The following is a 25,011-nucleotide window of genomic DNA, read 5'->3' as shown; positions in this document are numbered from 1 at the left end:
CTTTCATTTTCACATTCACTATTCCTATGACACAGTACCTCTAAAACTCACTTCTTTTCTCATTAACATTATATCCTACACCCTTCCCCATCCTCTTTGTTCACCATTAGAAATTGTGGTCCTTATTGCAAACCTATTGGTTAAGCTGTAGATAATAACCAAACTCATCATCTGTTTATTTAGACAATCCAGTTAATATCTTAATAAGGACTATTTCAGTTAAGGATGCATACTGTTTGTATGGTGTGCTGCTAATACTGATCTCTCACATCAAGGTGAGGTACTGGAAACCTGCAGGGACATCATTAAGTCTATAGGGGGGAAACTGCAATATCTCAGATTCGCACTGCTAGAGGGGAAAATACATGAACAACATAAGAAAACAAGGGAAGAAAGTGTCCCAAACAAACCCTGATGCTATATCAATAGAGTCCAATGACAGCATGGCAGAAGAAATGTCAGAAACAGTTCAGAATGTACATAATTAAAATGATCAAAGAAGCAAACAATGAGATAAGAGAGCAAATGCAGGCAATGAATGATCACACCAATAAACAGTTAAAAGAGCAAATGCAGGAAGCAAAAGATCATTTCAATGATTCTGAGAGATTTTGGGAAAAAAAAAAAAAGCAGAAATTCTTAAAATGAAGGGAACAATAAACCAAATTAAAAAAACTCAATAGAAAGTATAACCATCAGGCTAGCTCGCGTAGAAGACAGAACCTCAGACAATGAAGACAAAATGTTTATTTAATCTTGAAAACAAAGTTGACCAAACAGAGAGAAAATGGTAAAAATCACAAATGGAACCTCCAAGAATTATGGGATATCATGAAAAGACTAAATTTAAGAATTATTGGGATTAAGGAAGGCACAGAGATACAAACCAAAGGCATAAACAACCTATTCAACGAAATAATATCAGAAAATTTCCCAAATCTGAAGAATAAAATGGAAAATCAAATACAAGAGGCTTACAGGACACCAAATGTACAAAATTACAAAAAATCCACAACAAAGCACATTATAATGAAAATACCTAACATACAAAATGTAGATGGAATTTTAAAGGCTTTGAGAGAAAAGCATCAGATTACATGTTGGGGGAAACCAATACGTTTATCAACAGATTTCTCAGTCCAGACCCTAAAAGCAAGAAGGGCCTGGAACAACATATTTCAAGCTCTGAAAAAACATGAATACCAACCAAGAACCATACCCAGCAAAACGTAGCTTCCGATTTGATGACAAAAAAATTCCTTCCATGATAAACAAAAGTTAAAAGAATTTACAAATAGAAAGCCTGCACTAGAGAACATTCTCGGCAAAATATTCCATGAGGAAGAAATAAAAAACAACAATGTAAGCTAGCAAAGGGACAAACTACCCTAAAGGAATAACCAAAGAAAGGAGAAACCAAGTCAAGTTAAAAACCAAAAATAAGCCAAAATGATCAGGAATACAAATCATTTCTCAATAATAACCCTGAATGATAATGGTCTAAGCTCATCAATCAAAAGACACAGACTGGCAGACTGGATTAAAAAGAGAGACCCAACAATATGCTGCCTTCAAAAGGCTATCTCAGAAAAAGACACCCACAGACTAAAGGTGAAAGGATGGGAAAAAACATACCACACACACAGAATCAGTAAAAAAAGTGGGGGTTTCCATCCTCATAGCAGATACAGTGGACTTCAGGCCAAAATTAGAAGGAATAAAGAAGGACATTTCATACTGCTTAAGGGAAGCAGTAAGACATAATAATCATAAAAAAATCAGCAAGACATAACAGTCATAAATATTTATGCACCAAACAACAGTACATCCATGTACGTTAAACAAATCCTTCTCAATTCCAGGAACCAAATAGACCACAAAACAATAATATTGGGTTACTTTAACACACCTCTCTCACCATTGGACAGACTTTCCAAATAAAAATTGAAGAAGGAAACACAGAACTCAATAACAATAATTTAGACTTAACAGACATGTATGGAATATTCCATCCATCAATGAGTGAATGCACCTTCTCAGCAGCACATAGATCCTTCTCTAAAATAGACCATATGTAATGCCACAAAGCTACTGTTAGCAAATACAAAAAATAGATACTACCTTATATTCTATCAGATCACAATGGAATGAAATTAGAAATCAATGATAAAATAAAAAACAACTCCAACACCTGAGGACTAAATAATTCGCTACTGAATGATGCATGGATAACAAAAGACATCTGGGGGAGATAAAAAAAAACTATTAGAGGTAAACAACAACAATGATACAATGAGAAAATCTCTGTAACACTATGAAAGCAGTACTAAGAGGAAAATTCATTGCATGGAGTGCATTCAATAAAAGACAAAAAAGTCAACAAATAAATGACCCAATATTACAGCTCAAAGCCCTAGAAAAAGAAGAACAGATCAACAGCAAAAGTAGTAGAACACAGGAATTATAATCAGAGCTGAAATCAATGAAACTGAAACAAAAGAAACAATTCAAAAAATTGATATAACAAAGTTGGTTCCTTGAAACAAATTAACAAAATTGATAAAGCCTTAGCCACACTAATGAAGTGAGAGGAAGATCAAATTACTAAAATTTGTGATGAAAAAGGAAATATCATGACAGACACTATCAAAATATAATTAGAAGCTATTCTAACAATCTCTACTCCATCAAAGTAAAAAAAATCTCAAAGCCATCGACCGGTTTCTATAGACATATGATCCACCCAAACTGAATCTGGAGGACATACACAATTTAAAAACATCAATTTCAAGCAATAAAATAGAAGAAGTCATCAAAAGTCTCCCAACCAAGAAAAGTCTGGGACCAGATGGATTCTCAGCCAAGTTCTACAAGACCTTCAAAGAAAAACTCATTCCAATACTTCTCAGTATTCCATGAAATAGAAGAGGTGGGAACCCTTCCAAACTCATTCAATGAAGCTAATATCACTGTGATACCAAAACCAGACAAAGACATATCGAGGAAAGAAAACTTCTGACCAATATCCCTAATGAACACAGATGCAAAAATTCTTAACAAAATTTTAGCAAATCACACACAAAAGCATATTAAAAAGATAGTGCATCATGATAAAGTGGGCTTCATTCCAGGGATGCAAGGCTGGTTCAACATTCAGAAATCAATAAATGCAATTCACCACATCAACAGGCTTAAAGTTAAGAATCACATGATAATTTCAGTAGATGCAGAAAAAGCATTTGATAAAATACAGCACCCCTTCATGCTCAAAACACTAGAAAAAATAGGGATAGTAGGAACATACCTCAACATTTTAAAGGCCATCTATGCTAAGCCCACAGCCAACATCATTCTAAATGGAGAAAAACTGAAAGCATTCCCCCTAAAAACTGGAACAAGGCAGGGATGTCCTCTTTCACCACTTCTATTCAACATCGTCCTTGAAACTCTAGCCAGAGGAATTAGACCAAAAAAAAAAAAAATTAAAGGAAAATGAATAGGAAAAAAAGAACTCAAATTATCACTATTTACTGATGTCATGATTCCATATTTAGAGGAGCCAAATAATTCCACCAGAAAACTTCTAGACCTTACCAATGAATTTAGTAAAGTAGCAGAATATAAAATCAACACTCATAAATCTAATACATTTTTATATATAAGTGATGAATCCTCTGAAAGGGAAATTAGGAAAACTACCCCATTAACAGTAGCCTCAAAAAAAAAAATAAAATACTTGGAAATCGATCTAACCAAAGAAGTGAAAGACCTCTACAATGAGAACTACAGAACACTAAAAAAAGAAATTAAAGAAAACCTTAGAAGATGGAAAGATCTCCCATGTTCTTGGATAGGAAGAATTAGTATTGTCAAAATGGCCATACTACCAAAAGTGCTATACAGATTCAATGCAATTCCAATTAAAATCCCAATGACATACCTCACAGAAATAGAGCAAAAAACCATAAAATTCATCTGGAAGAATAAGAAACCCAAAATAGCTAAAGCAATCCTTAGCAGGAAGAGTGAAGCAGGGGGTATCGCAATACCAGAACTTCAACTATACTACAAAGCAACAGTAACAAAAACAGGATGGTACTGGCACCAAAATAGACAGGTAGATCAATGGTACAGAATAGAGGACACAGACACAAACCCAAATAAATACAATTTTCTCATAATAGACAAAGGTGCCAAAATCATGCAGTGGACAAAAGATAGCCTCTTCAACAAATGGTGCTGGGAAAACTGGAAATCCATATGCAACAGAATGAAACTAAACCCCTATCTCTCACCCTGCACAAAACTCAACTCAAAATGGATCAAGGATTTTGGAATTAGACCCTGCACCTAGTAGATGAAAATGTAGGTCCAAATCTTCATTGTGTTGGCTTAGGACCAGACTTCCTTAACAAGACTCCCATAGCACAAGAAATAAAAGCAGAAATCAATAATTGGGGTAGATTCAAACTAAAAAGCTTTTTTCTCAGCAAAGGAAACAGTCAACAATGTCAAGAGAGAGCCTACAGAGTGGCGAAAATCTTTGCCACACACACTTCAGATAGAGCACTAATCTCCAGAATCTATAAAGAACTCAAAAAACTCTACACCAAGAATACAAATAACCAAATCAACAAATGAGCTAAGGAAATGAGCAACCAACAGATATATATAAAAAAAAGTCCAACATCTCTAGTAATAAGAGAAATGCAAATCAAAACTACCCTAAGATTTCATCTCACCCCATGAAGAATAGCTATTATCAAGAATACAAGCAACAATCCATGTTGGCGAGGATGTGGGGAAAAAGATACACTGATACATTGCTGGTGGGGTTGCAAATTGATGCAGCCACTCTGAAAAGCAGTATGGAGATTCCTCAGAAAACTTGGAATGGACCCACCATTTGAACCACCTATCCCACTCTTTGGTTTATACCCAAAGGACTTAAAATCAGCATACTACAGTGATGCAGCCACATCAATGTTCATAGCTGCTCAATTCACAATAGCTAGATTGTGGAACCAACCTAGATGCCTTTCAACTGATGAATGGATAAAGAAAATGTGGTACATATATACAATGGAATATTACTCAGCCATAAAGAAGAATAAAATTATGGCATTTGCACATAAATGGATGGAGTTGGAGAATATCATGCTAAGTGAAATAAGCCAATCCCAAAAAATGAAAGGTCTAATGATTTCTCTGAGAAGTGGATGATGATACATAGCAGGGGATGGGAGGGAGGCAAGAATGGAGGAAGGATGGATTGTACAGAGGAATCTGAGGGGTTGGGAGGAAAAATAATAGAATGAGACAAACATCATCACCCTATGTACATGTATGATTACACAAATGGTGACTACTCATGTAAAACCAGAGGAAGGATAGCTGTATCCCATTTGTGTACAATGAATCAAAATTTTAAAAAAAGAAAACATCATCCCTTTCGACAGTTAAGTAGGAAAAGAGATATCATCTAATGAGGCAGAATATCAGACTGCGATAAGTAATACAACCTGAACTTAACAACAGTATTCTGGTTTTAGATCAACTGTCCCAAATTTTTATTCTAGAAAACAGTTCAGCTTCAAATACCATGGGTCATGGGAGAAAGAGATTAATTTCAAAAGAAACGGGAAGGACAAAAAGGGATTTACCTGAGAAACATGGAAGTATTTCTTCATCTAGTAACTAATTCATTCTAGAAACATTTTAAATTAAGTACCCATATGTCAGCTTCAAAAGAAGCTTCAGATTCTGACCAAGCTGTCAAGAAGGACTTAGTTTAGTAAGCTGGTAAATGTACACTGATACTATACAATGACAAATTGACAAATGGAGATGATAGTAAGGATAATTATAATAATGGTTAACATCTACTGAAGACTTACAAGATATTGTTCAAAACATTTCATATGTATTGACTTGTTTAATCCTCATAACAACCCTATGGTAGGTAGCTATTAGTCTTCCCAATTTATAGATGAGGAAAATGATGCACAAAGAGGTTACTCTAGGTCAAGGGGCTAGAAAGGAGCAGAGAAGCAGAGACAATATTTGTATTTCAACAGACTACCTCTCAAATCTTCATCCTTAACCATAATATTACTCATCTTAAAAGCACAAATTGAGTTTGTGTAATCACAGACAACAATCCTCACAGCAAAGCTATGATGTAGGCTTTGCCATTCCCAATTTAGAGGAGAGAAAATTGAGGTACACAGAAAATAACTAAATCACTCAAATTCTTCCACCTAAATTAATGGCAGAGCCAGAATTCAAATCCTAATTAGCCTTGACTCTCTTTCCATATTAGAAATGTCAGCTCTAACAACATTGAAAAAGTAAACCATTATGGTATACGGTCCTTCCAGAGCAGCAGTATCACATAGAGAACATACTAGAGTTTTAAAAATGCCTTAGGCACATAGTACCTTGGGGAGTAACTGCTGAAATCATCTGTGACTACACTGAACAGCTACCACAGAAATTAATAATTCTTGAGGACCAGCAATATACACTGCACTGTTTTGAAAACAACAGAAACACCCCAGAGGAGAAGATGAACAGGACACAGGACTGACATTACAGTTTTGATGGTAATATAACTAGCTAGATCTGACATAACTATAGTGTATGCAGCATTATTTCTTTAGGGAGAAAAATTCTGTTACCTATGGACTTTAATTTCAAAGTGATTTTATCTCTAATTCTGCCACTTAGAAAAACACATTTGTGTATATATACCATAATTTCTTTATCCATTCATCAATTGAAAGGCATCTCAGTTGGTTCCAAATCGAGTTATTGTTAATTGAGCTGCTATGAACATTGATGTGGCAGCATCACTGTATTATGCTGATTTTAAGTCCTTTGGGTATAAGCCGAGGAGTGGGACACAATGGAATATTACTCACCATAAAGAAGAACAAAATTATGGCATTTCTTGGTAAATGGATGAAGTTGGAAAATATCATGCTAGGTGAAAGAGACCAAGCCCAAAAAACCAAAGGCCAAATGTTTTCTCTGATAAGTAGGTGACAATACATAATGAGGGGGGATGGAGGGAGAGAGAAGAATGAAGGAACTTTGGATGGTGTAGAGGAAAATGGGGCAGGAGGGGGTGGGGGATGGAAAGATAGTAGAATGAAAAAGTATTACCCTATGTATATGTATGATTACATGAATGGTGTGAATCTACATTGTGTACCACCATAGAAATGAAAAGTTGTACCCCATTTGTGTACAATGAATCAAAATGCAGTCTGTAAAAACAAAAAAGATTTTAATAATAAAAAACCATTATTAAAGAACAGCTTCATCATCAAAAAAAAAGAAAAAGACATTTGCTTTCATCATTCCTGAGAACTGTATAAAATAACCATCATCAGGGTCACAAAGTAGCCAAAGTGGTATGCAATTCCAAAGACGCTTTATTCAAATGTAAACAACTGATGACACATATAAATCCTGCTGGAGTCAAAGAAGTAACTAGGAACATTTCACTAACATAAAGTACAAAATTTCAAAAAAAAAATATTCTAGCAATAAGGAAAAAAATTCCTAAAACATTTTTTCACAAAGTATCTGCCAAAAACTATTTTTAAACAATTATGGGTCTTTACACATTCAAAATAATTCTATATTTTATATTGCATGAAACAAATCACAGTGTACATATTATAGACATAGTCTTATAGCTATTAATTTTAAATTACTTAATTGAATATACTTTGTATTTTTAGAATTTTAATTCTTACAAATGGATCTACAAATCTAACACCTTTAAGAAATTCAAGGTCTCCCCTCCCTTAAAACTGTGCTGAAAATTTTAAAATAATACAACCTGGGTAATAAAAAAGATTCTCAACATGTGAAATGAGTAAGAATCGTAATGCCAGACATGTTGGTGCACACTTGTAATTCCAGGGGTTTGAGAGGCTGAGGCATCACAGGTTCAGCAACTTAGCAAGGCCCTAAACAACTTAGCAAGACCCTGTCTCAAAATAAAAAATATAAAGGGATGGAGATATGGTTCATTAGTTAAGTGCCCTTAGGTTCAATCCCCATTACCACACACACACACACACACACACACACACACACACACACATATATATTAGAGATCTACCAAACAACACAGTATCTATAGTTAACAATACTATACCGTGTATATTTTTAAAAATGTTAACAGAGTTCAGCACATATTAGATGTTCTTACAACAACGAAATCAAATGAGAGGCACAAAGAAACTTTTGGAGATGACAGATTAGACTTTCCTATTACCTTCATTGTAGGTTTCCTGGGTGTATGCAAATGTCCACACGTTTCAAATGGTATTCATTAAATGTTCATTTTTGTATATCAACTATACTCCACTAAAGCTGCTTTAAAATAGTTACAAACCAGTACCTATTCCACAGTGTTGTGATAATTAAATAAAATCAGTGATCATTAAACCATAGGTATTATTATTCAAAATAATATCTACTGGGTCAAATGGTGGCTCCATTCCAAGCTTTCTGAGGAATCTCCATACTGCTTTCCGGAGTGGCTGCACTAATTTGCAGTCCCACCAGCAATGTATGAGTGTACCTTTCTCCCCACATCCTAGCCAACACCTATTGTTGCTTGTATTCTTGATAAACGCCATTCTAATTGGGGTGAGATGGAATCTTAGGGTAGTTTTGATTTGCATTTCTCTTATTACTAGAGAGATGTTGAACATTTTTTCATATATCTGTTGACCCAGCTATCCCACTCCTTGGCCTATACCCAAAGGACTTAAAATCAGCATACTACAGTGATGCCGCCACATCAATGTTCATAGCTGCTCAATTCACAATTGAAAGATTGTGGAACTAACCTAGATGCCTTTCAACTGATGAATGGATAAAGAAACTGTGTACATGTATACAATGGAATATTACTGAGCCATAAATAATAATAAAATTATGGCATTTGCAGGTAAATGGATGAAACTGGAGAATATCATGCTAAGCGAGATAAGCCAATCTCAAAAAACCAAAGGACGAATGATCTCGCTGATAAGCGGATGATGACACATAATGGGGGGTGGGAGGAGGCAAGAATGGAGGAAGGAGGGACAGTATAGAGGGAAAAGAGGGGTGGGAGGGGTGGGGGAAAGGAAAAAAATAACAGAATGAATCAAACACCATTACCCTATGTAAATGTATAATTACACAAATGGTATGCCTCTACTTCATGTAGAAACAGAGAAACAAGATGTATCCCATTTGTTTACAATAAAAATAAATTTTTAAAAAATCTACTCACATTTTTAGTCTTAAAAGTACAAATTTTCAATTTTATCATTATGAATTATTCTTTAAAAAAACGGTTGCACAATTCTACAAAAAGTAAACATACAGGTTGGGGTTGTAGCTCAGTGGTGGAGAGCTTGCCTCTCATCATGTGAAGGCACTGGGTTCAATCCTCAGCCCCAAATTTAAAAAAAATATAGACACTGTGCCCACCTATAACTAAAAAATATTTTTTAAAAAACATAGAAGGTTGTTAACTGCATTATTTATAATTTTTAAAAACCAAACAACTGAATGTCCATCCCAAGAAGGCTATTTAACTATGGAATATCCAAACAAAGGACTATTGTACAACTGTTAAAATATGAGTGGTTATATAACTACCAACCTGAAATCATCTGCAACATATAAAGTTAAAAAATTGAAAATATTATAGACTTTAATGGTTCCTACTGTGTAGAAAATACATGGATGTGTGTGTATGCTTACATAGACATAAAAATTATCAGAAAACCTACATAAGAAATTCAATAGTGATTACCTCCGGGAATAGAGCTGTGAATGAAGTAGGGATTTTTTTTATAACTTCTGTAGCTTTTAAAAAAACTGTTAATCACATATAATACTTTTCAAATTTAAAAAAGCCCTGATGACTATCGATATTTTTTCAATTGCATCTCTCCTAGTTACATGAAATATAAATGAAAGAGATAACCAAAGTGAGACATGAGACTATCCCTGAATAAAAGATATCACTCCTATTGGTTTTGTTATTAAATAAAAATTGATTTAAAATTTTAATTATAAAGTCCACTTCAGTTCTTGTTTGGGTGACCCAATTCAAGTATTTTTAGACAACCTAAGAAATTAACATACCTATGCTATCCTTAAATAGATGAAAACTGACTTTGACTACAGTAACTTTCAAAGTAACAATAATATCTGACATTAGCTACATCAAACTCTGATAAATCTCCCTAAGATACCAGGGGAAAATTCAACCATATAAATAATACTTCTTATGATCTTACCAAATACTTCCTATAATCTTACCAAATACTCTTCTTTCCTGATGGGTCTTCTATATTTATATTGTATTTCATCTAATTACCTGCTTTAGAACAAAGTTTGTGGGAAAAAAAAAAAAAAAGAAAAAAATTCTCTAGTTTCAGGATTTGAAAGACTGGGGGAGGGGAGAAATATAATTTCAAAAGTATGAAATCAAAGTATTATACCTGTGTAACAACACAAGTAAGTTTTCTAAGTTAGTAACTTGTGGATGATTCACTTAAAAAAATGATGTGGGACAGGGATGTAACTCAGTGGTAGAGCATCTGCCTAATATGTGGAAGACCCTGGGTTCAATCTCCAGCACTGCAAGGGTAGGGGAGAAGAGAGAGATAAGAGAAAGTAAAGTTGGGCTTCAATTGGCATAATCAGCATTTTTGGTATATAATGCTTTGCTGTGTTCTAAGCATCCTAAAATATATGATCTCATTATTTAAAGTTATTGAGCATAAAGAATTTCAGCCTGATGCAGCAATGTGCACTAACTCATGTGACCAGAAATGTGTTTATTTTCCAAAGAAACTGCCCTCCAAATAATAAAGGAATTACATGGCAAAGGGTTTGTTTTGCCTTTCAGTACAGATTTCTTATGTGTAAGTTGCCAAATATAAATCTAGTTTTTTTACACAGTGGGGTAGACCTCAAGTGCTTTAAGATATATAATCACACATTTTTTAAGTCATACTAAATTCTATTCAAAACGCCAGCTCTCTGCTGCCTGGTAGTCATGTCCTGAACTACTTTCCTTCACCACACTCTTCTGTCCCATCCTGTGCCAAGAGCAATAGAGCCAGTCATCTATGGACTGAGACCTCTAAAACCATGAGCCCTAATAAACTTTTCCTCCTGTAAAAATAAGCAAACAAATAAATAAATAAAATGTCTATGACTTTTTGTTTCCACATTTAATATGTTTGTAAATCAGGTTTGATTTTTTAATATCTTTATCAAAAAATTAAATAGAAAGTTATTGGATGTACAGTTTAATGGTATACTCATAAAAACTGATTGGCTTCTTCATAAAATAGTGGTTCCAAAGGTGGAAGGAGAAGGGAATGGAGAGTAATTGGTTAATGGGTACAAAAACTGTTTTGCAAGATAAAAAAAGAAGAGGTCTATAGATGGATGGTGATGATGAGTACATAACAGTATGATTATACCTAATGCCACAGAACTAAATAATTAAAAATGGTTATGATGATTATATTTATTATGTCTATGTTACCACAAATAAAAATTAATTTTTAAAAGGTAAATTAGCACTGGGCACAGAGGTGCATGCCTGTAATCACAGCAACTTGGGAGGCTAAAAAAGGAGGATGGGCAACTTAGTGAGACCCTGTCTCAAAATAAAAGTAGCTGGGGGAATGTAGCTCAATGGCAAAGTGTCCCTGGGTTTAATTCCCAGTACTGCAAACGAAAAAAATAAATAAATAGGCTTGTTTCTAAAACAGTCTTTAAAAGTCAAATGACTTCAAAGACAGTGTAGCATGTAGCATAGCAATTAGAATGCAGGCAATGAATCTTGAACCAAGGATTGCTATGATTCTGATCCCATGCACTTGAGGTCCATTAAGAACAGAATAGAGTCAGGCAAGGTGGTGCACATCTGTAATGCCAGCTTCTTAGCTACTTGGGAGACTGAGAAGGGAGGATCACAAGTTTGAGAACAGCCTGGAAATAGAGGGAGACCCTATCTCAAAATAAATTTTAAAAAATAAATGAAAAGGGCTGGTAATGTAGCTCTGTGGTAGAGTGACTCAGTATTACCAAAGGTGGGGGGAGGGAGAGAGAGACTAGAATAGATTGTCCGAATAAACTTCTGTTCTTCTCCTAACTAGCTCTGTGATCCTGGCAAGTCATATAAACTTCTGAGCCTCAGTTTCTTACATATAAATAGGAAAATAACAGTACCTATCCTACTAGGTTTTATTAAAGACTTAATGTGAAAATAACTGTACGGTATACATCACAGGAACTAGAATGCAAAAAGTACTCAACAAACCTGAGCTATGATTAGCAACCACGTGAATATAAAAAGTTGATTTTGCCAAACCAAAGAGGGATACATTTACTCCCACATTTGGCAAAGGTGTAAAAGGATAAGTGGATGTATGTGGCTGTATACCAATACTCAATGCTCATTTCAGTATTCTGCTCTGTAGCTGACCAATTACGGGGATCCATGTACCCTCATGTGAATCCAATCTTTCTCAAAGGGTGCTTCTGAGAAGGCCTGAAGGAGACTCCCCAAAGAATTTGTTCAAAATTCACAACTCTGTGCTCTAAAGCAAACCCAGTGAGCCCCAGTATTGGGAGAGGGCACAGGACTCACCTGCCTGTAAACAGATGCAATGAGGGGATTTGGAGGAGGAGGAGAAGGAAGAGGAAAATGAAAGGGATTATTCTACATTGAGGATTCCTGATTTCTCTTATTTTAAATTTAATAGAAAATAGGTACAAGGATCTTGACATCTATCTCCATGACTAGACAAATGCTATGTCTGATTTAAATCTTTCTATGACCTCTCTCCTATGACCTTTTCCTTCCCACCCACATCTAACCCCTTCAAGAAAAGACTATGCCAAACAAATTTAGGACTCAATCCTCTCCCATTACACCATTTATTTACATTGTGGAAAAGGAATATTAAACCAAATGTCACATTCTCAAATTAAAATTGCACAAATGTAGGTATTATAAGACCTATATCCTAGGATTTGCCTAGCCAAGAAAAGAAAAGCACCATTGAAGAACATTCTTAGGGGTTAGAGGATACCGAACTGGGATTCTTTTGAGAATAATAATCCTGGAGTATTAATCTGGAGAGCACTCTGGTGTGCAGTTTTCTCAGGACATAGAAGGACAAGATTGGGAAATGAAAAAGTAAATGTCACAAGTTGAGAAATGCTTCCAGCTCATTCTTCCTCTCAAGTTGAGCAGCTGCCTTATACACTTTACAAGAAAACACATTACTTCATCTGTAGTATAAGGAACTGACAAAAGAAACTGTTGACCCTCAGTCACTAAGTCCTTCTATGGTGCTTAGACTATAACAGAAAGTAGTCTGGGAAAAGAAACAGCAACAACTTGTAGCCCTGAATCTCACTCCCTCCAGGAACAACTTACTAGAGAAGTTACTGATAAAGCATCAATATAAAGAAAATACTACTGCACTTTAACAAGAACAGCAATAAAAACAGTGGGTTTTTTTTAACCCAGGTGATTATGGATAACTGACCCTAGAGAAAAATCACTATCTCCAGAAGGACCCTCCCAATCACACTGATATATTTCAAGTGCCCTTTCTAAACAAAGGAGTACCTGAGACAGAGAGTGCAGTTTAAATTCTAATACAATTGAGTCCTTTAGAACAAGAAGTCTACTAAGTTTGTAAGCAATACCCAGTTGTATCCTGATCAAGAAAGCAGGGATAATAGTATGTGCCACAAAGGACTTCTGAGGCGACTCCAGGAGGTAAGCATGTAGTTTTAAACAGCACCTGACATTTGTTAGGGGAACAAAATATGTCAGCTGCTACTACCACTATTGTTAGTTTTAAGAAATACTTACACCCAAAAGTCTAGATAAACCTTGGCAATTTACCGAAATGAAAAGTTGACTTTAACAACAAAAAATTCAAGAGAATTATCTAAAATGGACAAGAAGCCAGGTGTGGTGGTATACACCTGATGAGGTAGGAGGATCACAAGTTTGAGGCCAGCCTCAGTGACTTAGAAAGACCCCATCTCAAAATAAGAAGGTCTGGGTAGATCAGTGATACAGTGGCTCTGTTCAATCCCCAGTACTTCATGCATGCATGCATGCATAAATACATATGTACAAATATACCCAAATAATAAAATAATAAAATGGACAAGAAAGGCTAGCAGGTGAACAATGTCACATGTAGGACAGTGTTAAGGGGAAAAGAAATACTGCAATTTCTGCCCTGGGAAAGTTGATTCACTAATGAGAAAAATAGAACAAACTATCATTGCCATATAGACAAGTGTGAGACCAGCCATCATCACTGTACTACTCCTTCCCACTTGTCAATGGCCATCAATGAATCACCAAATGGTTGAGGCTCTGTTGCTGATGTCTTAAACCCATTGCTTGAGGGTCTTTAGTCTGGGTTTCAAGTTCCACAGGCCTGTGTGTGGTATCAACTATTAGACCATTCCTGTACTGTCATTATTCCACTTAACTGCTTCATTAATTGTTCATACTTAGATTTCCTCTTAGCACTCAAAGGAAAGAAATAAACATTAATGATCAATATCAATTTAAAACATACACCTTCCCAGGCACAAGACAAATCGTTTGAGGTGGTAACAGCCTTTAAGGCAGCAGTCATAAGCTACATACACGTGCTGAGAGAAGACATGTCAATACAAGAGCAAACTACTTATTTGTGGCTCACCAAGAGTCATTAACCAAACTGCCACTCATTTACCACAAGATACACACACCTAATGTCAGTAGAGCTAGACAGAGCCTTGCAAGGAAGCAATTTAGGGAAGGATGAATAAAGACATTAAAGTACTGACTAGAATCCAATTAAAGAATGGGAAGCACACTGCCACAAATGGCCTGTGTTCTACTACATTTCAAAAGTCCACTGTTCACTACTGGAAACTATTATCTTTCTTAAATAAAAGTTAACAAAATGGCATTTTTTTTTAAAGCAGGGGTTTTACATTCATAGGCAGACTGCCTAGACTTGTGCCCTGACTACTCATTTTTGGCTTCATGACCTTGTTTAACTTCTCTCAACTTCACTTTCCAACCTATGAAATATAGTAAGTGGTTATGGTGAGTATTCAGTAAGAAATGCATATACAGGACCTGACACAGTGCCTGTCACACAATTGGCACCAATAATTATTAGGTATTATCATGGAAACAATAAAAATGGTGCATAGGTAACCAGAAAAGCCCAAAAAAGCCTATCTGACCAATTATGTGGTTAAAATAGCAAACATTTTCAAGGAAAAGAAATGTAAAACCAAATACTGACAATATTAGTCATTGACAGCAAATAAAAAAAAACTGTTTTTACTTTATGTGAAATACGAATACCTAAGGAAAAGCAAGATTGGTCATGATTAAATATGAGATTTCTAATGTCAACACCAAAAAAAGTTGACACCCTGAAAGAGCTTTAAAGATGGATTACATGAATTCATTAATTCAACATTTATTGAGCACTTACTCTTCATCAAGCAATCTGTTAGATATAAAAGAATATAAAAATGATAACAAAAGTACATATAAATGCTACAATGGACATGGAGCACAGTGATGGGAAAAATTCACTCTGCTCCAGTATGCAGGGGAGTGAGATCCAGGACAACACATCACAGAAACAGTAACATTTGAGTTAGTGCTAGGCCTTCACATGTAAATAGGAAGAATGACAACTCCAGACAGAGGAAAACAACAGAAGCCAATACCTGGAAGTATTTTGCAAACACCTAGAGGCATCTGGCAGCTTTTGAATAATGTAGTATGGCCAGAGATGAGCAAACTGGGGAGAAGAGGAGTCAAAGAAAGCAGTAAAGGTAGCCTCAGAAAAACCTGTGAGGACAGGTGAGAAAGTTAACAAAATCAGTCTATTAAAGCGAACTCTGCATCCTCATGTTCACTGCAGCATTGTTCATAACAGTCAAGCTATGGAAACAACCGAAGTATTTAGCAACAGATGAATGGATAAAGAAAATATGGTATGTTTATACAATGGAATATTATTCAGTCACAAAAAGAAGGAAATGCTGCCACTTATAACAAGACTGATGAACCTGAAGAACATCATGCTAAATGAAATAAGCCAGAGAAAGAAAGGTAAATACTATATGGTCTCATATGTGGAATCTAAAAATTTGAACTGGAGAAACAAAGTAGAAAGGTAGTTGGCAGGGGCTAGGGAAGATGAGGATGTGGAAATGTTGGTCACAAGGATTCAAATTATCACATATAAAATGAACACGTTCTGAGGTTCTAATATACAGGATGAGTGGTGATGAATGAGTTGATTGTGGTTATCATTACACAACTTATACTGGATCATCATGTTGTATACTTTGAGTATGTAACTTTTATTGTAAATTAAATATTTTAAAATAATTTTTAAAAAACAAACATTAGGGGCTAGCGGTATAGCTCAGTGGTAGAGTGTGTACTTATTAGCATGCCTTTGGTTCAGTCCCTAGCACCAAATAATACCATTAATGTGATAATAATAATAATGTAAAAAAGAAAAACTGTGAGGGAATTTTAGCAACCCTAGGTTTTAGCATTAAGGAAGCCCAAGACTGATATTTTTAATAAATATTTTCCAGATAAAGAAATACAAGGAAATAACTACTTTAAAGTCAGGATAGTGGTTATTTTGAAAGAGGAAGGGTTTTTGATTGAGATAAGCTACCCAGAGGGATTTCTACGATGCCTACTAAGTTCTACTTCTTGATCTGGATGGTGATTCCCATTATATTTGCCTTCTATCATTGGTTTTAAGTTTCACATTTGATTTATTTTATCTTTGTCTCATTTTACAATAAAAAAAGCATACTCTTGTGATACGCTGGGACAGAGAGGGAAATAGAAGAAAGATGAGGAAAGAAGTTATTGCTTCTGGATGCAAGATGATTAGGGCTAGGGTCAGGGAAAGAATAGTGTGAGTGAGAAGGGGGAAATACACTGATTTGAGAAATATCTTGAGAGTTGACTGCCAGAAACTTCTCAAGGGGCTCTGGTAGAAGAAAGCTTAGAGAAGAAACAGGGAGCAACTGCAGATTTGGACATATTGAGTATGAGATGCTTTTGGGAATTCAAATGCTACTTTTCCCATCTCTTATTTTAATTTATGGCTTTCCTTTGCATTGAAGGTACACATCTATATCAATAGTAATAAACAGCCTATTCTTTTAAAAATATTTTTAGTTATAGATGGACATAACACCTTTATTTTTTATTTATCTATTTTCATGTGGTACTGAGAATCAAACCCAGTGCCTCATACATGTGAGGCAAGTGCTCTATCACTAAGCTTCAACCCCAGCCCCAACAGTCTATTATTATCAGTCAAAATTCAATTCATGTCTTTAGCTTTCAAATGGGATAGAGAAATGAGTGGGGACTAACTCTTGATGTGTTTAGAGAAATCCTCGTTCTCGGCTCATGGCAGTTAATGTCTCAAGTGTGTAAACTTGCAGGGAGGAGCATTCTACTTCTCCTACCTAGGAAAGTAAAACAACTGCCCCAAATTGACCTAGTGTTACCAAGGGAACCTGTATAGGAACCTGGTGGTCTGATCCCCTGTGGCACATTATGATTGGGCAAGAAACCTATCAAATGCATGGCTATCCCCACAATAAACAAGTTTGCAGGCTGCTTGCCACATGCCTCTTTTACCCAACTCCCGGAGTCTGGGGGTCTTGACTCCGTGACCCTTACCTGTGCCTGAGTTAGCCTGGCACCCCTACATTGATGTAACAGGGCAATACTTGGAAAAGAAAGGAAGAAGGTTAAGCAATGTGTATGGGGGGGAATCATGATCTGAAATTAATTTCTATCCATGTATGTCAGGATGACCCCAACTACTCTGTATAAACATTAAGCTCTAATAAAAGAGATGTGTATAAATATACATAAAGGAGACAATCCATGGAGAAATTATCAACTCTTCTAGTAGTAAACCCAGAAGTAAAAGGAATAATATCCCATGTGAACTATTTCACTAATGGAACAAGAGATATGGAAGGCAAGAACTATTAGGTCAGAGTCCAGCAGAACTCAAGGAAAAGGGAATGCATTACACACTCATCTTATTTTCACATGTCTGTGACTTTTTAAAGTTAGGCATATGAAAACCCAGAGAAGAATTATAACAGAAACTTAAAGGTGAGAGAGATAGGTCAGTGAGAAAGACCAGAAAAGGTATTCCACACCAGATTAGAGCACAGTTAAGGAGCAACCAATATTGCGTATCTACAAATCAAAAAGGACTGTCCTCACTTGAGAGAAGAAAGGGATATTAGCAACTGAATCACACTATGTGTCATGGTGGTCCAGGTTTTTAAGAGTCTCATGTTGCATTATTACAGAACAGATGCTCGATAAATGCATGAACAACTAACTTTGATAATGCTCAACTAGAAATATTAAGATTTTACACTCAAGACTCCTACTTCTGTTGTATAACAATAAAACCTAGCTACCACTTATTAGCACTTTATTTCAGGCACAGTTGAAGTTCTCAGCATGGATTTTCTGACTGAAACCTCACAGCAAGCCCATTAGACAGGTGCCTTCATTCATCTGAAACTTCTCTTCAAGTGGTTAACTCTGGGGAAACAAGACATGAGGGAGACCTCATAAGACAGACTCAGGTCTGAGCAAAAAGGAGCTCCTGCCTTATATATGGTCCAATACAGGCCACCACAGTAGAATATTTTATTAGTGATCAGGGGCCAAATCTCAAGCTGCAGATAGAGTAATTTTTTTCAGGCTTTATTCTAAGCAGCATGTTTTATCTCCTCTGACAACATGTGGCAATGGTAGGCAGCTGGCAGTGATGCTTAGATTTGAGATCCTGGCCAGTTCTCTGTTCCTTTCCATCAAAAATATGACCAACATCTGGAAGAGTCAGCAAATATCAAGATGAATGGGGTCTTCACTAATTCATACATTACAAACTAGATTGCCAAAATTGGTCAAATTCCATTACAGAATTACAATTCATCAGCTCTGAATACTAAATACATATGAACCATTAGCTGGGATTTTTAAATCTTTCTGCTCTATGGAAATTTCTATTCTGGTAGTAGTAGTTATATGAGATTTGATCTTTATCATGCTTTTCCTGGCAGCAGTAAAATTCCATTTCCATCAACTCTGTTTCCTCTAAGGAAAAAAAGTCTCTCAGGAAATACTCAAACATTGTTCTCAACGAAGTTCTCAAACATGAATCATTTTCAACTGCCAGGAAGACACTCCTTTCCCCCACTGTTCTGCATCATGATATACTTTCCCTAAAATGACAGCTTAAAAAGAGAAAAAGACATTTTTTTTATTAGTTCTTTTTAGTTATACATGACAGTAGAATCTATTTTAATGTATTCAAACTAGGATGGAATACATCTTATTCTAGTTAGGATCCCAGTCTTGCATATGTACATTATGGTGAGATTCACTGTGTTGTATTCATATATGTATACAGGAATGATATGTCAGATTCATTCCACTGTGTTTCCTTTATCCATTCCCCCTCCCTTCCCTTCATTCCCCTTTATCTAATCTACTGAACTTCTATTCTTCCTATCCCCACCCTTTAATGTGTGTTAACATTCACATATCAGAGAGATCATTCAACCTTTGTTTATTTGGGATTGTTTATTTCACTGAGCATGATAGTCTCCAGATCCATCCATTTGCTGGCAAATGCCATCATTTCATTCTTCTTTATGACTGAGTAACATTACATTGTGTATATACATCACATTTTCTTTATCCATTCATCAGTTGAAGGGCACCTAGGTTGATTCCATAGCTTAGCTACTGTGAATTGTGCTGCCATAAACATTGATGTTGCTGCATCACTGTAATATGCTGATTTTAACTCCTTCAGATATATAATAAGGACTGGGATAACTGGGTCAAATGGTGGTCCCATTCCCAGTTCTGCTTTCCACAGTAGTTGCACCAATTTGCAGTCCCACCAATAATGTATGAGTGTACATTTTCCCCCACATCCTCACCAACATTTAGTTACTTGCATTCTTTTTTTTTTTTTTTTTTTTTTTTGCGGTGCTGGCGATTGAACCCAGGGCCTTTTGCTTACAAGGCAAGCACTCTACTAACTGAGCTATCTCCCCAACCCTCTACTTGCATTCTTGAAAAGTGCTATTCTGACTAGAATGAGATGAAATTTCAGTGTAGTTTTAATTTGCATTTCTCTGATTGCTAGAGATGTCGAACATTTTTTCATAGATTTGTTCACCATTCCTATTCCTTCTCTTAAGAAATGTCTGTTCAGCTACTTTGTCCATTTTTTATTCTTTTTTCTTTTTTTTTTTTTTTTTGGTGTTAAGCTTTTTAAGTTCTTTGTATATCCTTAAAATTAATTCCCTATCTGAGGTATGGGATTGCAAAGATTTTCTCCCATTCTGTAGGATCTCTGTTCACGTTCTGGATTGTTTCCTTTGCCATGAAGAAGCTTTTATTTGATACCATCCCCCTTACTGACTTTTTTATTTTACTTCTTATGCTTTAGGAGTCTCATTAAGTAAGTTGATTCCTAAGCCAATAAATTGGAGTATTGGGCCTACATTTTCTTCCAGTAGGTACAGGGTTTCTGGTCTAATTCCTAGGTCTTTGATCCACTTGAGTTGAATTTTGTGCCAAGTGAGAGGAGTTGAATTTCATTCTACTACAGGTGGATTTCCACTAGAAAAAGATGTTTCTTAACTACAAAATAAATCCTTCATTCTTCTCCATCTATAATCACGCTCAAGCAGTTCACTCTGCCTCACCTACCTTCTCCCTAGATCTACCTATATCCTTCCCATGCATTATTTCAACAAATATTTCCTAAGCATGTACCATATTGTCTGGTCCTGTAAAAAGTGGACCAACTAAATGTATTAGGAATTTGCCAGGCAAAAATTAGGGGTAATCAATGCAGGAAGTATGATCATCATGGACATTCTGAGATGCCCTTCAAGGAAGAAACATTTAAAGCTGGCCCTTTAAGGAAATGTAGAAATAATCAAATGGAAGAAGAAAAGGCATTTATAACAGCCAAGAGGAGCCAACTCAAAGGCCTCCAATTACTAGGAGCACAACTGATCAAGGACCCTATCTGCCTCAGAAATTCATCATAGTGTTTGTGCTGAAGTCACACCTCCAATGGGGTGCTTACAGTCCATTACTGAGTACAACAGGAATACTAAGAACTGCTCCTGGAGGTTACAGGACACCACTGACAGCTGACTATCAACTCACTAAGATTTGCTGAACCTTTCCTGGACAAAATGGCAGTCTAAAAACTTTCTACCTAACCAACTCTTCTGTCTCCTTCACTAGGGGTCAGACTTGCATCATGAACTGATGGCAATCCCACTATTCCCAAGTCCCTTACCACTGTCTCTTCCACAGGCATTTTCCCCTAATGATTCCTTGCCAAGTTAATCCTGAGTATCTGTTTTCCAGATGATCCAGACTAATACATCATTCTAGACAAGCAGCTTAGTGTAAGTAAACACTCAGAGATATGAAAACTTATGACTAGCTCTGAACACTTGAAGGAGAGTGTCATGTGTCTGGAGCACTCTGTGGAGATGTGAGTATGCAAGAGGAAGCTGGGTCAAATCAGAGAACACCCTGTATGTCCTGATAAGAAAGGGTATTTGATCCTATAAGAAATAGCCACCAGAAAGTTTTAGGCAGGGAAAGGGCATGTATTAAAAAAACTGTTCTACTGGTATAATGGAGGAAGGACCAGATGAGGCAGAAAAGTGGAAGCATCTCTGTATTTTTTCATCTAGTTTGCTAGCCTGTGAGATCCTGAAGAATGAAATCATATTTATTTGTTTGATTTTAATCTCTATTTCTCTATGTTTAGAACAGTGTTTAACAGAAAGCAGCTCCACAAGAAACCCTACTAAATCTAAAAGCTGGGCCTCGCCACACTGCCCAATATTTTATTAAAATTTAATTTTAATAAAGGTTTTTGGACATGCCTGCCTGGACACTGGAAACATTTGTCCAGTCAATCTAGAAAGTGACAGTTACATATATGAAAGGTAGAAGAACTTACTCCCCAAATTTTATCTCTTGCCAACTAGCTATTTCATGAACTCCTTTGAAAATTAACATCTAATCACATCTGTTGATCCTAATAGTGGAGACAGGGGTACTCATTAGACATTTAGTTTTTTTTAATGTTTACCAGATAGATGAAGTTTACAGAGCCAGATCAGGCTCAAGGCTCAGAAGACTAATTCAAAGGGCAATGGGCAAAAGTCAAAATCAGGTTCTGGATACTGATTCAACGTCTGATGATGATATGAAGAAAAACTTATCTCTGAGGTCTATTTTTCTCACCATAAAGTAGAAATAAGACCTACCCTCAACTAATGTCAAAGTAAGGTAAAAAGTAAATGAGAAGGTGTGGCCAATAAGCTTTAAAAACAGTAAAATAAATTTTACAAATGTATCACTTCATCACCTGAATACAGCACTGGGGGGGAAAAGGCAAATTCAAAAGATCAAAATCAAATATCCTAACACAAAGACATCTGGATTACTGAACAAATATGATCAACATAACTTTCTTATCTCATTTACTGCAACATCAGCTTGCTAAGGTCATTATTAACCAGTTTAAACTCAAAGCTTAACATGTTACATAAGAGCTTTCGGGCTAGAAGACATACTCCAACATAAAGACTGCAGATGATCAATTCTGATTTTCAATATCAAGGGATAGTATGATATTATCCAAAAATTCTCCAAATACAATTGATTATCATATGCCAAGCAACACAATTTTGGTTGGAAGGGTACTACCATGAAATCAAATAATCATGGGAATCAATTCTCACAAGGTTATCATATCAGTTGATGGAGTCAGAGCCAAAAACAACTCTCCCAAAGGTCCTATGCTCTACAGGGTAATTTAATGCACTTTCTAAGACTCAGTCTTTTTTTCTTTTTATTCCTACCTCCCTGATTTGACTGAGGACACAAACAAAAGCTCTTGGGCCCTACTTATGATAACCAAAATAACTTTACTGGAAAAAACAATCATTACCTCAACACAACCTGAAATGGTTTGTGTCTATTAGAGAAGACAGTCTCCCAAGTCATAAACTATCAGATCTACACGACTAAGGGACTAAAATGGCATCTCCACTCCTCTGGGCTGAGGCCCAAAGCACTCAGTACTATTTTTTTAAAAAATCTTTCAAACTGATTTAGTAAATACACCAGTGGTGTTCTCACTTGGAAAGAGGAGAGTGAAAAATAGAGAAAACTATAGATTTGAGCACATTTCATTTACACATATTATCTGTATTCCTTACAATAATCCCATGTTAATATTCTACATTTCAATTTTTATAAATGTGGCCCAGAGACACAAATGTGTCACAAGTTAAGTAAAAGTCATAGCCGATTCCCAAAGAAAGGTACCTAAAAGCCCAGATAGATAGATGGCAATGAAATCTATAAAACTGTTTCTCTCATTCCAAATCTGTCTTTCTCTCACACACAAATGTACACACACATGCACTCACTCACTTTCAGAGTAAGGGAATAGTATATAGTGGATTGATAATAAGTTTTTCCCTCCAAAAGCCTATAACTTAAATACTAACTCTGCCTTTTACTAACTTCAAGATTTGGATGGTACAAATTACGTGATGGACCTCAATTTCCCATTAATAAATGAGATAAATGTACACACTGCCCATTACATACTATCTTTATTACCTTTCCCCTGGCTCTTTTTTGATGATCTAAACATCAAATGAAAATGAAGCAAAAGTATATTATATGACAGGCAAGAAGATTAGCACTTTCCTTAACTAGGACTTAAGAGAATCTATGACCTATGAAACAAACATATGGTTAAGAAATTGCCTTCTACTTCAAGCCATCTATCCAAAATTTTTGCCCATAAAATAATAAGAGAATAATATATATGAGCCACATAGGATTTAGTTTAGGAATGCAAGGTAGGTTCAACATTCATAAATCAAACACAATGCCATCCACAATACCAACACCCTAAAAAAAAATTTTTGTATATCTATAGATGGGTGGGTGATACATTCAGCAGCCATTCATGATTTTACACACACACACACACACACACACACACACACACACACACCACACACACACACACTCAAACAACTAGAAATTTAAGGGAACCTCCTCAGTCTGATAAAGGGTATCTACGAAAAACCTACAATTAATTAGTACCTAATGGTGTAAGACTAAATGATTCCCCCCTAAGATTAGGAACAGGCAAGGAACCCATTCATACATAAGGAATTCACTCTTCCTATTTCAATCCAACATTAACCAAGACAGAAGTCCTAGCTAATACATAAAGCACAGAAAAAAAGTAAACATACATATAGATTAGAGAGGAGAAGCAAACTGCTTATTCACAGAAAACATAATTATCAATGTATACAGTCCAAAAGAATCTACAAAAAAATAATAGGTCTAATTATTGACCTCGTTGAAGAATATAAGATCAATATAAAAAAATTAATAGCCAAGCATGGTGGTGCATACCTATAATTCCAGCAGCTCAAAAGGCTGGGGCAGGAGTATTACAAGTTCAAAGCCAGTCTTAGCAACTTAGTCAGGCCCTAAGCAACTCTGCAACACCCTGTCTTAAAATACAAAATAAAAAGGGCTGGGATGTGGTTCAGTGGTTATGTGCCCCCCAGGTTCAATCCCTGGTACCAAAAAATAAAATAAAATATAAAAATCAACTATTTTTATATTCAGCAGTGATCAAATGAGGAATGAAATTTTTTAAACCACGCTTTGCAACAGCACCCAGAAGCAAGCAATACTAAGGGGTCAATCTAACAAAGTATTGTAAGATGTAAGAAAAACATTGATGA

At 35.8% G+C, this 25,011-nt stretch overlaps 1 protein-coding gene across 10 annotated transcripts in view; it reads right to left on the bottom strand.

Annotated features, from left to right (window-relative positions):
• The window catches only part of ATP11C (ATPase phospholipid transporting 11C (ATP11C blood group)), a 205,513-nt gene that overhangs the window by 138,729 nt on the left and 41,773 nt on the right, over nucleotides 1-25,011 (bottom strand). The window lies entirely within an intron of this gene.

The sequence above is a fragment of the Sciurus vulgaris genome, assembly GCF_902686455.1.
Source record: "Sciurus vulgaris genome assembly, chromosome: X".
In the NCBI taxonomy this organism is placed as follows: domain Eukaryota; kingdom Metazoa; phylum Chordata; class Mammalia; order Rodentia; family Sciuridae; genus Sciurus; species Sciurus vulgaris.
Note: the sequence above shows the minus strand (reverse complement) of the source record. Positions and strands in the feature narration are given on the sequence as shown.